Here is a 14,188-nt window from a genome sequence, read left to right on the forward strand (position 1 = left end):
CAGGAATCATGGCGTGATCTGAAAACTAAGCTACAAGAAAATGTGTATTTAACAAAAAGAAAGTAATTATACACAACTTCTTGATATAAAATGCTGTGACACATGTTGTGACTTTTGAAATTATACACAATAAGTTCAGTGGCAAAACATCTAGAATAAATAAAAGAGAAAATGATTAATCTGCACGCAGAGAAATATCTATTATATAGCAAAAAATCTTGAGAACCCACCACCATGGGTTCTGCTAAAAATTTATACAAACTAGATTTAGTTGAAGGCCATAACTTTGGACCGTACTCCGCACAGTAGTGGAAAGTCGTAACAGAACACCAAAATTGCAACATTTTTTGGAAATTTTGTCCATGAATATTCCACTAAGGAACAGGGGAAAACTTCTCTCAAATCAACGAGTGCAGTCCGATTCAAGTTTAAGCTCAGTGGTAAGGGGCCTCCTTTTTATAGCCAACTCCGAACGGCGTGACACAGTGCGACACCTCTTTGAAGAGAAGTTTTACTTGGGATAGTACCTCACAAATGTTGCCAGCATTAGAAGGGGAAAACCACCGCTTAATATTTTTTCTGATGGTTCCGCCAGGATTCGAACTCAGGCGTTCAGTATCATAGGCGGACATGCTAACCTCTGCGCTACGATGGCCTCCCGTAACAGAACACCACTTACAAAAATTAAGCCAAATCTGCCAAAAACCGCGGCTTGCAGGGGCTCAATAAGTCAAATCGGGAGACCGGTTTATATGGAAGTTATATCAGGTTAAAGACCGAAAAGAACACCACTTACAAAATGCCAGCCAAATCTGACAAAACCGCGGCTTGTAGGGGCTCAAGAAGTCAAATCGGGAGATCGGTTTATATGGGAGCTATATCAGGTTAAATACCGATTTGGACTGTACTAAGCACAGTTGTTGGATGACATAAAGCAACACCAAGAACACAAGAAGTCAAATCAGGAGATTATATGGGAGCTATATCAGGTTATAGACCGATTTGGACCGTACTTTACACAGTTGTTTCAGCCAAATCAGACAAAACTTGCGGCTTCCAGGTACTCAAGAAATGAAATCTGGAGATCGGTTTATATGGGAGCTATATCTTAATCTGAACCGATATGGCCCATTTGCAATCCTCAGCGATCTACTCCCAAAAACACGAAATTTGTATACAATTTGAGGGTCAAATAACCCGGGGGGACGCCCCATCCCAAAACCCACCCGAACGGACATGTTCACCAATTGGGACAATATAGGTATCAAATGAAAGGTATTTAAGTGTAGAGTGTGAACTTGCCATAAAAATGTCACCCTTAGTGTCGCGAGGGTGGGGTACCCCCCCCCCCCCCCCCCTCCCACACACACACTTTTACTATAGCCAAAGCAATTTTTTTAAAAAGTGCTCCCCGTGGCCATATGGAAAGAGATGATCCTTCCAAATTTGGTCAGCAGACAGGTCATGGGATGCTCTATCCAGTCATCTAAGATATTAGCCCGATCGATCGATTATATTAGTCCGAACGATCACCTAACGATCTTCCAAATTGCTTTATTCGCCTCAATCATGACTTTTATGACTTGCTCCGATTCTCTAACAAATCTCCCATCTGCTTAAGTCAAATAGCCGCAGTGGCTGGCTTACACTTAATCCGTATGCCCATTGGTCGTATATATAGTTTCCAGAACTCTAGTACAAAAGGTCCCGCGATCGCTCCGCATTTAATATGATGTCCTATATTATCTGAACCTGTTGCATTATCCTCAGGTTAGGTTAGGTTGAAAAGAGGGTGCAGATATTAATCCGCACCATGCCACTATGGACATACATCTAAGCCAGTAATCGGCTTGTTGTGCGCTCTAAAAACTATAAAGTAACCTCGAAAAAGAAAATTTTAAGTTTGGAATTCCGTGCTACTTAAAAAATCCTTAGTTGGACGCGAAAGCCGGGCAATGACAAAGAAAATGCTCCAACGTCTTATCATCTTCACCGCATGCCCTACACATGCTTTCACTTGTCGCACCGATTTAACATAAGTGAGCTCGTAGTCCTATGTGACACAAATAGCTATACTGACCTCCTTCTTACTTTCTTTCAGTAATAGCATCGTCTTCTCACCATCTGGATGCCCCCATAGGATTTTCGCCGTCCTACCGACCGTTTCGCTGTTCCACAATGTTACATGCGTATTCATCACCCACTCCCTTAACACTGACTGCATCGACCCGAAAGGCTTTGGGTTAACCAAGTTTATTGACGGCAGTCCTCTGGCCTTCACCGCCAATTCGTCTGCCCTTACATTTCCCCTTACTTCGTTATGGCCCGGCACCCAAACGATGCGGATTTTGCCATCCATAGAGAAGGCGTTAATCTCCTTCTTACACTGCAAGACTGTTCGTGAGCTTACCGTCCTGGTTGTTATTGCCCTTATGGCAATTTTACTGTCGGTAAAGATGTTCACACTCGACGTCCTCGCATTAGCACCACACCACCTTACGCATTATCCTTACGTTGTACTTTATCTCCATCGCAGTCAACCAAACTAGTGAGGCACAAGTAAGTATTGATCTAATCACGCTCCTGTAAAGCCTCCTGATAATCCCATTTAATGAACTTCTAGATGTCAATACCAGAAATCCGTCAATCCAAGAATGTGTCGCAGGTACCAGTACCAGTAGAGGTATTTGACTATTTTCACTTCCATTAAACTGCTATGGAGTGACCTATACCTATCCTCTATGTATTCTCCCATCGCCTCAAGTCGCAAAGCCACACCGGCTTTCTCACACATAATTTGTTTATCTATGGGATGGATATCTAGAATAGTTTTCAGTGCCCTAATGGGCGTGGTCCTCTTCGCTCCACCTATGCTAAGACAACAAGTTCTCTGAACCTGTTTTGTTATTCTTATGTTGCTCTTTTTTTCCATAGCAGACCACCAAACTACTGAGGCGCGAGTAAATATTGGTCTACACAATCCTCTGTAGAGGCAGTGAACTATCCTCGGATAGAACCTAACATCTATGAGCCTTCTCAGTACACTTCCAATCCAGTTTCCGGTCCAATATCACTCATAAGTATTTGACCTTGTCAGATATGGAAATCCGTCTATTGAGGAAACGTGGTGCGTTAAAATAACCCATCCCTTTGTTTTCCTCTCGCAATGCAAACTAGTCCACGAACATTCCATTAAGGAACAGGGGCAAACGTTTCACATATCAATGAGTACTGTCCGATTCCAGTTTAATCTCAATGATAAGGGGCCACCTTTTAATAGCCGAGTCCGAACAACGTGCCGCAGTGCGACATCTCCTTTGGAGAAAAATTTTTACATGGCTGCCATACCATTTTTCAAATGGCATAGTTCCAGGCAAATGTCGCCAGCATTAGGAGGAGATAACCACCGCTGAACATTTTTTTTTCTGATGTTCTCGCTAGGATGCGAACCCAGACGTTCAGTGGCATAGTGGCATTTGTGTTCCTCTTGAACAGTTTTCTCTGGGTTAACATACCTTTTCAGTCAGCATCCGTAATAGGTCACTTATGCTGGTCACCCATAGGAGTGGCGATAAAATGCTGTAAAAATAGTGGCCAGATGTGTCGCCTTCTGTAGTAACGCCGGAAATATTCCACCAGGTTCGGGTGACTTAAATGGCTCTAGGATTCTTTTACCATCATTTTCGTAATAATAAGCCTTCGAGCAATCTCATTATTCCAAGATACCGGTGTCTCCGTGAATCCCGTCGTATCCTGTGGAAAATGCGTTTTCATCAAAAACCTCAACATGCCCACCGTTGTATCTGCTCTCACTCTCATGTGGTCTGCTAACGTTTCAGTTTGGACATGGATTTTTGAGAGAAACTTTTTCATCTTGGCGGCGTCATTAACGCTATTGTACTGTTCGCAGAAAATAGTGGCCTAATGGGCCAGGAGGAACATTTTGCCTCACTGATAATCTTAATGCATTCCTTGATCCGTGTTTAATAAAGTTTCGTTTTTTTACGACGTGCTTTGTTTAAAGTTTGCGGACCTCTTTCTCAATGTTGAAGATCTCCCCGGTCATCCACGGTTTTTCTTGGGCTGATTTCCTCTCCCGTAGAGGACAGCTATCTTCGAAATACCACACTCGTAGTCCTGTTGACATTGTCGTCAATGTATTCTTATCTGGAGGCCACCGTAACGCAGAGGTTAGCACGTTCGCCTATAACGCTGAACGCTGAACATCAAAAAACATGTTTTAGCGGAGGTGATCCCCTTCTAATGATGGCGAAATTTGTGAGGTACTGTACCATCTGGTATGGCCGCCATGTAAAAACTTCTCCACAAAGTGGTGTCGCACTGCGGCACGCCGTTCGGACTCGGCAATAAGAAGGAGGCACCTTATTGTTGAGCTTAAACTTGAATCGGATAGCATTCAGTGGAATGTGAGAGAATTTTGTTCCTGTTCCTTAATGGAATGTCTATGTGTAAATTTGCATTTACTTCTACGCGTGAACATTCTAAATTACTTTGCCCAAGTCGTCTTCTGGGTTGTCTTCCGAATTTAGTCCACTTGGTTTTCAACTTATTAAGGAAGCTTGCCGCGCTATTCTAAAACTAATGGGGTTCCCACCAAACGCCCCGAACTTAGCCCGTTTTTACTTGTTGTTCTTCATTTACTCTGTTTTTCGAAGTGTATGTTTACGTTTTTGTTTTGAGGACACGTATGGCGAAAAGAATGTTGTTTTCATTCATTATGCAAGTTTAATTATACAAAATAATTATTGACCCTTCTCCGTTTTGCACCATGGGCCCAATAAACAGTTCTCTTAATGAAAGTTCGTCGCAAACTCGAAGGTTCAAATATAAGATACCGTTGCATTTATTACCTTACTTGAAATATGAAATTAAAGTTGTCATTGAAGCCAAAGAGAGCCACACAATTGAAAATATGTTTAAAGTTTGAATCGACAGAATGGGCTACTAAATCCCAGCCTCCGCAGCCTAATGAATGAGGTGGTGTTCCATCATAAACCAGAATGCGGATCCAATGTAGCCAAGAGTATTGAAAACTGCGGCGTGCCGCAGTGCGACACCTCTTTGGAGAGAAGTTTTACATGGCATAGTACTTCACAAATGTTGCCAGCATTAGGAGGGGAAAAAATAAAGATACCCTCTCTTAATTCAATCCGCCATAAATAGACACAGCCTTAAGTTACGAATTGCGATTGCTCACAGATACTCATTTCACTTGAAAGGAGACACAAAATTAAATATTTGTTAAAAAATTCTATTATTAAGCCTAGAAATCTTATTTTTACACTATAAACAAGTAAACACTTTGGATGTCCACCACTTCCGATGCAAATATTAACCTCATGACGCCATGTCTGGTGACAAATACACCATTTATGAAAACCATATCAAAATATGGCCGCATTATGGGCCCCAAGACCATAAATCGGAAGTTCGGTATATATTGCAGCGATATTAAAACATATATCGATCTGCACTATATGAGGCACGGATGTCAAAGAGCCTAACACAGCCCACTGTGCCAAATTTCAACGAAATCTGTTAATAAATCATCCTTTTGTGGTCCAATAATTTTAAACAGGAGATCGGGCAGCTATATCTAAATAAAATCCACATATTCCGACTTTATTCGGAATTAACGTCGTGGGGGGTTAACACATTTCATTGCGACAAATTTCAGCAAAATCGTATAATAAATTCGCTTTTTGGGCTCAAGATCATAAATCGGGAGATCGGTCATATTTCAGCTTAGTCCAAATATATACCGATGTGGATCATATAGGACACAAATGTCGAAGAGCATAACACAGCTCACTGTGCCAAATTTTAGCGAATCACTTAATAAATGCGCCTTACATGGGCCTATAAGCTGATCCGGTGTGCTTCGCTTCACCCTACGGAGTTTGGGGCCCCCTTTTGACATAGTCTAAATTAGAAGATAATTTTTTATTCGTATGTTGGCTCAAAATGGGGCCTGAATCCGAGGATAGTCCAGTGGCTATACAGGAGCGTGATTAGACCAATACTTACTTACGCCTCAGTAGTTTGGTGGACTGCTTTGGAGAAAAAGTGCAATATAAGGACCATACAACAGGTTCAAAGAACGTGTTGTCTTGGCATAGGCGGAGCGATGAGGACCACGCCCACTAGGGCACTGCATACTATTCTAGATATCCGACCCATTGACATACAAATTAAGTATGAGGCAGCCACTGCGGCTATGAGACTTAAGGCGATGGGAGAATGGATTGAGGATGGGAGCAGCTCATACCATCGCGGTATAATCGGATCGACGATAGGAAACCTGGAAGGAAGGGAAGAGGTTTCCGATCAGATTCTGAGATGAACCTTGAAGTCGAGTGAGAGGCACTGCTGAATTCGGCACAGTCTTGGATTGACGGAACCCTAGTATTGCCATCTGGAAGATCATGTTACACGGATGGATCAAAGCTAGAGGACAGAGTAGGCCTGGGGGTTTACATTGAGAACCCAGGGACTGAGATCTGTTTTAGACTACCTGACCATATAACGGTCCTGCAGGCGGAGATCCGGGTGATCACGGACGTCGAGTCTAAACATCTTTACCAACAGTAAAATTGCCATAAGGGCAATAACAACCTGAACGGTAAGGTCACCAACAGTCTTGCAGTGTAAGAAGGAGATTAACGCCTTCTCTGAGGATGGAAAAATTCGCATCGTTTGGGTGCCGGGCCATAACGGAGTAAGGGGAAATGAAAGGGCAGATGATTTGGCGGTGAAGGCCAGAGGACTGCCGTCAATAAACTTGGTTAACCCGAACCCTTTCGGGTCGACGCAGTCCGAGTTAAGGGAGTGGGCGACGATCCTATGGGGGGATCCAGATCGTGAAAAGACGAGGCTATTACTGAAAGGAAGCAAGAAGGAGGCCAGTATAGCTATTGGTATCATAACGGGACACATAGGACTAAGAGCTCACTTATGTAAAATCGGCGCGGCAAGTGATAGCATGTGTAGGGCATGCGGGGAATATGATGAGACGTTGGAGCATTTCCTTGCCATTGCCCGACTTTCGCCTCTAACCGATACCGGCATTTAGGTGGAGACACAATATCAGACATGAACCAACTTAGGGGAGTGGTATTGAAAACAATTAAGGATTTTGTAAGTAGCACGGAATTCCTAACTTAAAATTTTCTTTTTAGAGGTTACTTTATAGTTTTTAGAGCGCACAACAAGCCGATTACTGCCTTAGCTGTGTGTCCATAGTGGCATTGAGCGGATTAATATCTGCACCCTCTTTTCGACCTAACCTAACCTAACTATTATTCGTATTTAACTCTCAAATACCCTTCTTTATAATCCCATATTGTCCCGTTGGATATACACGCCATTTGAGGCATAATTTTGGTATAAGTTTGGGTCCTTTCCCAGACGAGCTTGGAAAAGGACCCAAAACTTGTATATACATTTCTAATTTTACTCTCAAGTACCTTTCGTTTGAATTCCACATCGCCCCGATCGACCTACATGGCCATTTGAGGGTGGATTTTAGTGAGGGGCGGTCTCCCTGAGGACTTGACCCCAAATTTTTATATAAGTTTCATATTCGACATCCAATTATCTTTCATTTGATACCCATATTACCCCCATCAGTAAATATTTAATTTTTTGGCAGTTCTTGTAAGTACGGCGGCCCTCCTGACTTTTGAGGTCAAATAGTGTCCCAATCGGCAAACAAGCCCCACAGTTATTTGACCCCAAAGTTTAATACCAATTTAGGGTTTTGGGTACAAAATTTACACCCATCATCAAGATCTGTGCTTTTCGATAATTATGGTTAGGGGGAGGGTCAACCCCCTCGATGATATCACCGTAAATTGGGTCGCGCGGGTTTTTGAGTCTACACGGAACAAAAAAAATTTCATGAAAATAAGTCCGACCGTGTTTGAGTCTATTCGGATCAAACAAAACACAACACTTAAATTTTTTCTAAAAGAAAAACTTAAATTGGTTGGCCATATATATGCCAACCATATCTCAGTATAGACCGGTCTCAACCATTCGTGGCACAGATATCGAGGGGCCCGATACAACTTGCTGTGCCGAATTTCTGGTTTCGTATTCTGTTCTCAAGCACCTTTCGTTTGAATCCCATATTGTCCCAATCGGACCACATCTTCGTTTGGGGGTGGCCTTAGGGGTGGGACGATCCTTTAGGAAAAAGACCCCAAATTTTTATATAAGATTCGTGTTCTACTTAGGACTAATCTTCATTTGATACCCATACTGTAAACACCAGGAACGTAGCCAGGGGGTGGGACATCGTTATTTTTTTAAGGCAATATTTCTAAAAAATTTTTTCTAAAGACAACATTTTAATGAATTTTTTTAAGGACCAACTTTCAGCGGAAAACTCACTTAAGACAACCTAACCTCGAGATTATTTTTTAAAACCAAAATTTTAATTTAGCATAAATATTTTTAATGTCTTTTTTTATTATTCTTATCTGGTCCAAACAACATTTTCCTAAAATTTTCGCTATAGACTAATTTCAATAAATATTTTTAAAGACAAAAGCCCATTACGCCTGACCCTCGATTCCGTTAGCCGATTTTGATGAAATTGTATCTCTATATATATAAAGAGACGCGTGATTGACTGACTGACTGATTAACGCCCAGCCCAAGCGGCTAAAGCTAGAGTCATGAAATTTGGCACAAATGTGGGTCTTGGATCGTAGGCACGCGGGGGTTTGTGATATTCATACGCTTAGGCGGGAACGGATGGGCTTAGAATTATGATTTTAGGCTCAAATTAAAGAGCGTCTCGAAAAAATAATATTCGGTGACAAAAATTTTCCAAAATAGTACCGGAAGTGGGAAAAATGGTACGTTTAGTACTGCAATTGGTACTTTTTGGAACATTGTTTGTTAATTGAGCTAGAGCTTTTAATTTTGGATACACTATGGCAACCTAAATTGGGATTCAAAAAAAGTTTTTGGACATTTGGAAACAAAAAAGTACCAAAAAAAGATACGAAATAGGTGAAATTTGGATAGGGCGAACGGGCAGAGCTATAACTTCGAAATTTGGCTTAAATGATTGTTGTTGCGAAATTAAGGAAAACGGAAGAAACGTACGTTTAGTACCGTATTCGATACCATTTCATACATTTTTACGGATTGAACTAAATTGCGAAATTAAGGAAAACGGAAGAAACGTACGTTAAGTACCGTATTTGGTACCATTTCATACTTTTTTACGGATTGCTCTAAAAATTAACATGTAGATTCTACTGCGAAATATATGTTGGCTGACTAAGTAATTTTTAACAAATCATACATTTTGGTAACATTAAGATATTCTTAAAAATGATTGCTGTCTTGACAAATATACGATAAGTTGCACCAAATATGAAATGTTGAAATCGTATCAGGAGTGGAATAAAAAGTACATAAGTGCTGTAATTGGTACTATTTTGTACCTTCTTTATAGATTGAGCTACAGATCCGAAATTTGGTATACGGGCACATCTTGACAGTACGACCGGGCGACTAAAAGATTGTGTTGATATTCGCACATTTTGGTACTAAAACTTACAGTATGACACCTTCTTTACGGCTACAGAGCTACAGATCCGAAATTTGGTATACAGGCACATCTTGACAGTACGACCGGACGACTAAAAGATTGTGTTGAAATTCGTTCATTTTGGTACTTATACGTACACCACATTGTACTCTATTTACAGACTGAGCTACATCTGTGAAATTAGGGATACAGGGACATCTTGGCAGTATGTAACGAATGGCTAGAAGATTATTTTGAAATTTGTACATTTGGGTACTAAAACGTACAAAATGGTACTTTATTTATAGACCAAGCTAAAGATCTCAAAAATGCGAGACAGTTACACCTTGACAGTATTTATCGGCTGACTAGAAGTTCTTTTTTTTCTCATTCGTACATTTAGGCACTAAAACTTTCAAAATGTCCTTTCTTTACGGATAAGGCTAAAGCTATTAAAATTGCGATACAGTTACATCTTGATATTGGGTGTACCATCGGAGGCAGCAAAGCGACCGGGAATATGCTAGTATATTCATAATTTAGATAATTTATATTAACGTAGCAATTTTTTCAAATATTTTGAATTTTTCAAAATGTTTGAAGAAAAAAATCTTTTCATTTCCTAAGCCCCTACAACAAAAAAAAAATTTTGTTTTCATGTTTTATGACTATTTAGTGAAGAGAGGTGGTGATTTTGGCATAATATAGAACCTGCTGTCAAAAGAAGTAGGATTATTGCCATGCATTTATTTTTTTTTATAATCAAATGCAACAAGACATTAAAACGGATTCCAGAAATCTCACTCCTAAAAAATTTGAGAAAATTTATCGTTTGATTTTTGGGATATAAAAAATGTCCGACTTTTGGCAAGCCAATTTTCCCCCAAAACATGACGGGAAAAAAATTGTTACTGTAACATGTTTCAGTCGTCTACTTGTAACTGGTTTCAGTCGTCTACTTAACGCCAATCCAAATTTCATTACGGTAGCTCTTTCCTAACACGAGCTAGAATTTTTCTAAGGCGTCTCTATTCTTGGGTATTTTTGTAGTTGATGCGAACCTGGGCACACGTAGCAGCAATAAGAACCGTTGCCGTTGTCTAGCGTTCGAAGCCACTAATACAACTTTCAAAAGATATTTGCACCAAATGTCACCGCCAATGTCTCGGTTCCTGCAAATTTACCAATCTTTACCAATTTCATAGTAACAAGAATTTTGGCAATTTTTGATTTTGAAAAAATGTGGGGTGGGCGGATATCACAAAATAAAAAATCCCTATTTTCACCGGGAGGCCAAACTGTGAATACTTCATAAAAATCGGTTCGGACGTTTTTATACCCACCACCATAAGATAGGGGTATACTAATCATTCCATTTGTAACCCCACGACCGTTTCCCGAAATCACGATAGCGTACGAACGCGTGAAGCTAGCCGCTTGAAATATTGCACAGATACTTAATATTGATGTAGGTCGTAGGTCGTTGCAAATGGGCCATATCGGTTCAGATTTAGATATAGCTGCCATAAAAACCGATCTCCCGATTTGACTCTCAAGAAGCCTGGAAGGCGCAATTTTTGTACGATTTGGCTGAAACTTTGCATGTTGTGTTCTATTATGGCTTCCAATAACTGTGCCAAGTACGGTCCAAATCAGTCTATAACCTGATATGGCTCCCATATAAACCGATCTCCCGATTTGACTTCTTCAGCCCCTTATAAGCCGCAATTTTTGTCCGATTTGGGTGAAATTTTGAATGCAGTAATCTGTTATGACTTCCAGCTACTGTGTATGGTCCAATTCGGTCTATAATCTGATATAGCTCCCATATAAACCGATCTACCGATTTGACTTCTTGAGTCCCTGGAAGCCGCAATTTTCACCGATTTCGCTGAAATTTTGCATGTAGTAATCTGTTATGACTTCCAGCAACTGTGTTTAGTACGGTCCTAATCGGTTTATAATCTGATATAGCGCCAGTATAAACCTCCCGATTTGACTTTTTGAATCCTTACAAGCCGCAATTTTATGTTATGTTCTGTTGTGACTTCCAACAACTGTGCCAAGTACGGTCCAAATCAGTCTATAACCTGATATGGCTCCCATATAAACCGGTCTCTCGGTCATTCTTGTTCGAGGAAGCTTTTATTTTTTCTGATCTGACAGAAATTTGGTATGTAGTATAAAATTATGCCCTTCAACTAAATTTATATTGTATACATTTTTAGCAGAATCCATGGTGGTGGGATCTAAAAATTCGGCCCGGCCCGCTTTTACTTGTTGAGTCTACTCGGAACAAACAAACAACCAAAGCGTAACACTTTTATTTTTATATAGAAGAACTTAAATCGGGAGATTGGTGGTATGGCAGCCATATCCAAGTAAAGACCGATCTCTTCCATACTCAATACAGATGTCGAGGGGCCCAATACAACTTGCTGCGTCGAATTTCAGCGAAATTGGCCAATAAGTTCGCCTTTTATGGACCCAGAGCCTTGTATGGAGGAATCGATGTCAAGGGTCTTAAAAAAATTCACTGTGCAATCGGTTAGAAAATTATCTCTGTATGGGTAAAAAATGCAAGTTTGCCCATTTGCATTACATTAAGAAACAGGGGAAATTTTCTCATAAATCAACGAGTGCTGTCCGATTGAAGTTTAAGCTCAATGACAAGAGGCTTTCTTTTTATAGCCGATTCCGAACAGTGTGCCACAGTGTCTTTGTGGGGAAGTTTTGACATGCCTGCGAAACCAAATGGTACGGTACTTCACAAATATCGCTAGCATTAGGAGGGGATAAGCACCGCTGGAAATTTTTTTTAGATTTTTTCTCGTCAGGATTCGTACCCAGCCGTTGAGCGTCATAGACGGACCCGCTACGTTGGCCCTTTTTTGGTCCAAGAAGTTAAATCAGGAAATCAGTCTATATGAGGCCTTTATTACGATATGTACAGATATAGGCCATCTTCGAACTTAACCTGCCATAGACAATAAAGAATCTGTGCAAGGTTTCCAGAAAATCTTGTTTGAACCGTTGTGTGTAGCGGACGTTTTGTTATTTCGCTTCATAAGAACATTTTGGCAATCTTTATAGGTAGATATTTTTGGGAAAAAAATTAACTCCAGCTAACACTCAAGGATAGCTACAATAGTGTAATCTACTAGATGGTTGAGACTCTGCGTTTTTTTTTTCAGTGGAGCGACAGACCAATCGATCACGATCACTCAACAGCTGCGGTGGTGGTATCATGCCGTAGCATAAAATCTGCTACTGAGACATCCACTTGTATGGCGTCTGCTCCAGGCTCCACTAGCCGCTAAACAAGTAGTCTGAAGCAGCGACTTTTGAGGAAGATATCTGGTTAAAGTCTTAAGGACAATATCGAATCTATTTTCTCTACGCATGCCCATAATTTGCGCAGACCATCGGCCCTTTCTGGCAAAACCAATATGCTTTTTGAGGGCTTTTAATGATAAAAGGCGCATCGCTCTTCGTTTTGTTCAGAGGCTTGGTGCAAATGAGCCTCCCTTGGTATAGCGGCTGCGCCAGGCTCCACTAGCCGACAAACAAGTGGTCTGAGGTAGGGAGTTATGAGGAAGATACCCGGTTCGGGTCTTGAGGACAACACCGAATCTATTTTCTCTTCACATGTCCAGGCCTTCTCTGGCAAACCAATAAGCTCTTTGAGGGCTTTTCATAATAAAAGGCACATCGCTCTCAGTTTTGTTCAGAGGCTTGGCGCAAATGATCCTAAAACTCTCGCCGATAAGAGAGGCTCTCTTAATTGTGCTCGGAGATTCACTGCACAGGCTAACCCAAAAGCTGGCTAGACCAGTTATTGGGTCTGAGAGTCTGCCAGTGAAACCTAACCTAACCTATTTGCTGTGTCTTTGTCCTGCATTGACTTAAGTGGACTTAAAGTATTATTCCCTTGAACACTTTTCTGAAGTAACGAATGCGAACATTTGCAAATTAACTGGCTGGTTCAATGTCAGGAATGGTAGAAATGTAGAATCCATCATAATTTTTTTAATCCCGTACTATCATAATGGCCTAAAATGTCTAAAACAAATTTTGCCCATGAACATTCCACTAAGGAACAGGGGCAAACTTCTCACATATCAATGAGTGCAGTCCGATTCAAGTTTAAGCTCAATGATAAGGGGCCTCCTTTTTATAGCCGAGTCCGAACGGCGTGCCGCAGTGCGACACCGCTTTTGAGAGAAGTTTTACATGGCATGGTACCTCACAAATGTTGCCAGCATTATGAGGGGAAAACCACCGCGGAAAACTTTTTCTGATGGTCTCGCCAGGATTCGAACCAAAGCGTTCAGCGTCATAGGCGGACATGCTAACCTCTGCGCTACGGTTGACTAAAATGTCTAAGTTTGTCTTATTTCAGACTGTCACTTATACTTGCAAATTGCAAATTTTGTCCATGAACATTCCATTAAGGAACGGCGAAAAGCTTCTCACATATCAGTTGTGCTGTCCGATTCTAGTTTAAGCTCAATGGTAAGGAACCTGCCGCTGTGCGACACCTCTTCGGTTACATAGCATAGTACCGTACAAATTTCGCCAGCATTAGGAGGGATAACCACCGCTGAACATTTTTGCTAA

At 41.0% G+C, this 14,188-nt stretch overlaps 1 protein-coding gene across 13 annotated transcripts in view; it reads right to left on the minus strand.

The window, feature by feature from the left end:
* The window catches only part of LOC106087000 (LIM and SH3 domain protein Lasp), a 423,009-nt gene that overhangs the window by 203,357 nt on the left and 205,464 nt on the right, over positions 1-14,188 (minus strand). The window lies entirely within an intron of this gene.

This window comes from Stomoxys calcitrans, chromosome 1 (genome assembly GCF_963082655.1).
Source record: "Stomoxys calcitrans chromosome 1, idStoCalc2.1, whole genome shotgun sequence".
NCBI classification, from domain to species: Eukaryota; Metazoa; Arthropoda; class Insecta; order Diptera; family Muscidae; genus Stomoxys; species Stomoxys calcitrans.